This window comes from Durio zibethinus, chromosome 17, assembly GCF_047325235.1.
Source record: "Durio zibethinus cultivar Kanyao isolate XHJ-2024 chromosome 17, ASM4732523v1, whole genome shotgun sequence".
Classification (NCBI taxonomy): Eukaryota; Viridiplantae; Streptophyta; class Magnoliopsida; order Malvales; family Malvaceae; genus Durio; species Durio zibethinus.
In genome coordinates this window covers 13,973,310-13,978,109 of record NC_143178.1, presented here as the reverse complement: position 1 = coordinate 13,978,109, position 4,800 = coordinate 13,973,310, and the positions used below count along the sequence as shown (strand labels likewise).

The 4,800-nt window shown below is 33.4% G+C and overlaps 1 pseudogene; it reads right to left on the bottom strand.

Moving 5' to 3' along the window:
• Positions 1 to 1,634: 1,634 nt before the first annotated feature.
• Positions 1,635 to 4,557, bottom strand: LOC111274725 (cystathionine gamma-synthase 1, chloroplastic-like; annotated as a pseudogene).
• Between the last annotated feature and the right edge of the window lie 243 nt (positions 4,558 to 4,800).

Here is a 4,800-nt window from a genome sequence, read left to right as displayed (position 1 = left end):
TTCTTTTGCTCAAATAATCTTTTCAGATCAATGTGAATGAGTTCTCAAAATTAAATCCTAGAATTATTGTTATCGTTGTCTAAATATTCACCATTTAAAATTTGAGACTGGGAATGAAAAGTTATGAAAGGTAACAAAGCATAGAACAATGGTTGAATGAAAGAGAAAATGTAATGAAATGCATCAACTTGTCTTTTACTAAAATGATAACAAATGAAATCCTATTGCATAAAAGAAATCCTAACATTATTCTAAAAGAAATCCTAAAATAACAAACAATTTCTAATCAGCCTTAAAATCTTTTTTCTTTTCAAAATTTATGCCCCTATGCGATCAAGTGAAGGATCTTTCTTAGCATCTGGCTCCTTGATTCATTATAGCTTTCCAAGCTTTTTCAGATCAGTGTGTTCTTGATTCGTACTTAGAGCATTAACATTATGATTAGGCAACAGATTGCCACTAATATTAGGTGTTGTTGCTCCTCTTTGATCAAAACTTTTCATTCCATTCTTGATCAACAATTGCATCTTATACTTTAGAGCAATGCAAGTTTTAGTGAAATGGCCAACAATTTCATAGTGGTAATCACAATGGGCTATAAGATCATATCACTTGCGACAGGATGGCTTAAGCAGCTCCACATGACTGAGGGTAATCAAGTGGTTGCTATAAAACTCTCAGTATAACTTCGTACAAGTCATGAGGATTGGATCAAATATTAGTTTTTCTCGAGTAGTTCATAGTTCTCATGAACCGCTTGTTGGGTTAACAGGATGAATCTAGGGTCTTGTGGGCGGTTGGATGTTAAGGCCATATATGAGAGCTTGGAGATTGAAAATAGGCTGGTATGTTGATAGATAAGATAACAATGGGGTTGGTTGGTATAGGTAGGAGGAAGTACTATTCACAACAAGATAGTATAGGGAGTAACCATATGGTGGATAGGGTTGATATCCCTTGAACTGTTTGTCAAAACTCATGACTTGAGCTTTAGTCCCTTTCTTCTCTAGCACCTTCTTGGTTTCTCCTCTTTTTAACTTGCCATTTTGAATGGCATTTTCAATGATTTCACCTGAGATCACCATGTCGACAAAATTCTTTGTTGCATTTCCTATCATCTTTTCATAATAAGGAGATTTTAAAGTGCTGACAAACAACATTGTAATTTTTTCAGTTAAAGAAGGTTGCACTTGATAAGTAATATGCCTCTACTTCTGGGCATACTCTCTAAATGATTCAGTCACTTTCTTTTCCATATTCTGTAAAGAAAGGTGATCTGAGGCTAAGTCTATGATATGTCGATACTAACTAATGAAGTCACAGGCTATATCACTCCAAAAATGAATGCGGGTCCTATCCAACTAGACATACCATCTAGCAATAGAGCCCATAAGGCTATCTTGAAATACATGCATCAATAGCTTTTCATTATTAGCATGTGCAACCATTTTTTGACAGTACATGGTAATGTGGGTATTTGGGCATTTTGTACCATCATACTTTTCAAACTCTGAAACCTTGAATTTTGGAGGAATAACCATATTTGGGACTCAACAAAGCTCAGCGGCATCTATTGAACCATAAAAACCAATGCCCTTTATAGCTCATAACCTTTCCTCTAACAAGTTCATCTTCTATTCAACTTTTGAGGATTCTAAAGTCTTATTCTTCTTAGGCTTCAACTTCTCTTTCTTTTCTGGATCATCTAAATTAGGAATTGGTATTGGTTCTACTGCCTTCTTGGTAAAGATAAGATTTACATAAACTTTGATACTGTCTTAGATTTGAAGCTGATAGCATTTCAAGGTATGTGTACCCTATAAGATAGGTGAACTACTGTGGTGGTGGACCTTGTACAAGTTGGGCTTGATGTGGCCCAAAACCAAAAGGGTACAATGGGTCATCCACCTCTTGTAATGGATGCTCTTATTTAAAAAATTATAATTTAAAACCATTAGACCAAGGGATAAAATAAATTCAAAAATTATGACTTGACTCTCTATAGCTGTCCTCAGTGGAGTTGCCAAACTGTCATAACATATAGATCTAAAAATCTATAGCTAAACTTAACTAATTAAGTAGTCGTCACCAATCTTTTTTTAACTAGGCGTGTTTGGCCACCTAAGGAATCTATCATTTTAAGGAGCTCATAAGCTTAACCAAGGGACCCTAAAAGAATAGGCTCAGATCTACAAACCAAAAAAGGGTTCGGGAGTTCAGTTACATGTGGGAAAGGTTATAGCACCCCTACATGGCCATCCGAAGGATGGTACCATATTATTTTAAATTTATCCTAAGGTCTGGATTCAAATGGTTTTATATGTGTAAATATTGAAAATAATTCTTAAGATTTTCCATCAATCTAGTAGAATTCCTAAAAATATTTCCTCACCTTAAAAGTATTCAAGAATCCCATTTGATTTCTTGAAAAGGCTTTGTCATCAAAAAAAGGTTTAATTATTTTTTTATTGTTGAAAATATATCTAATTATTTCACCATTTGGGTCAAATTAAAAATATTTTCTTGTTTTAAAATTTTCAATTCTCTACCATTTGGGCTTATTTAGAAATTTTTTTTATTTATTTATTATATTTTTTTGGATTTCTATATTTTTCATCATTTGGATCAATTTAGAAATATTTTCTTTTTCAAAATTTCTAAATTCTTCACCATCTGGGCCTATTTAAAAATTCTCTTTATTTCTTTTTTTTTAAAGAAAATAATATGACAATTATTTTTCTTGAAATTTCATTTAAATTTTTTCACCATTTGGGACAAATTTAAAAAAATTTCTCACCTAGAGATATTTTAGGAATTTACCATTTGAAATTTCTAAGAATCTCATCATTGGATAATTGTCAAATATTTTCAACCAAAATTTTATTTTTTTAATTTTTTCTTTTTTGATTGAAAATAAATATTTATTATTGTTATTGAAACTTTATCTAAATTATTTCACCATTTGGGACAAATTTAGACAAAATTCATCATCTAAGAATTTTATGAAAATTTACCATTTGAAATATTTATAAACTCCATCATTGGATAATTAATACTTATTCTCAAAAAATATTTTATTTTTTTATGTTTTATTCTTTTTTTCTAAATTTAATCATGCAAAAATACTAAAAACACAAATAAATAAATAATACCAAAAATACCAAAAAAATGAAATGCCTCAGTTGGAGAGACTTGGCTTCAGACACAGAAAGCAACTCAATGACTCGATTTAAAGGCATAGACAATAGGACATTACAGCTGGCTGATCCACAATGCTCCCATAGCCACCAAAGGATGGAGCAGTGTATGGCAGCAACAAATTTGATGGTTGCCATCAAATCTCCATCCACATTAAAACTTAAAGCTTTGGCCACCCTTAATGGTATTGAATTTTGTTGTTGTACATAAAGATGCAGTGTCTTCATGCCTCTAATGATCAGATACACGATGTTCGAGTTGAGAGTACCTCTCAAAATATGATGCAAAGTATGAATTTCAGTAACCAACTTCTCAGAACCACTTATGCAACCAACAAGAACATCATTATGGCCCCTAATGAATTTTTTTGCAAGTGCAAAATAAGATCAACACCAAAGGCTAAAGCTTTCTAGTTAAGAGGTGTAACGAAGATACCATCAATGTAGACAAGTGCTTTTTTGTTGTGGCACAGCTTTGCAACTTTTGCTATGTCAACACATCTTAGAAATGGATTTTTTGGAGACTCAATGCAGAAAAGAAAAAGTTTATTCTTGTTGAGTGCATCCTCTAAGCTATCCATAGCTGTGGGGTCAATAACAGTAGCTAAGATTCCCATTTTTGGTAGAATGGTCTCAATGAATATCCTAGTTTTTTTATAGCAATTTGTTGTTGTCACAATATTTCCACTAGCAGGAACCAATGCCATCAGCATGACTATGCTAGCACACACTCCCGATGCCATAGTAAAGGTCGATTCAACCCCCTTAAGTGCACTTATCTTCTCCTTCGCAACCACTATAGTTGGATTTCCTTAGCACTCATATTCAAAACTTTTATGGCATTTCTCCTTGAAGTCAATAAGCTCCTTTCACCAGTATGAAGAGTGATGCTCCCATTGGAGCTCAAAAATGATGTCTTGGAATTATCCGAACCCCCAATCTGTACACTATTGTTGTCAATACAACTTTTTACAACTGCCACCTCATCAGCGATGGAGATAGCGACGGTAGCTGCTTGAGCAAAAATCATTGCCAATAAGGGTAAATCCGAAGTGAGTCCATTTGATCACAAAGTAGCAACTACTTGTGTGACATCGATGTTACTACATTTACGGTGAGCTTTGATGCTGAGCTGGCATATGAAGTTAGGCAGGAAACAAAATATCAAAGATGATAAACCCCCGTCATCGATTCCTCTTCTGACACAAAATGATGATGTTGTCACCCATTGTGTCGACCCAACACAAGGCTTGTCCCCTATTGGTGCACCAAAGAAGTTGGGATCGAAACGACACTCAAATGAAGAATAAGTTTGGTTTCTATGATTTTCTGTGTGTCTTTCTATTCTTTGTAAGAGCATCTATTTATAGGGTTCTGATCCAAAGAACCCTATAACCGAACATAATTTCATTACCTTTTAATTTCAACTTTAGTCTTTAAATCTAATTTAAACTTCTCGCACATGTCCTGCATAAACTCAACCTGCCAAAATATTCTTTTTTTCTTTTTTCTTTTTTGCATTTATTATTTATTTAATCAACAGAAACCAAATTAAGTAGAATATTGGACAGATTGGGGTGTCTACATATCCTTTTAGTTTTGG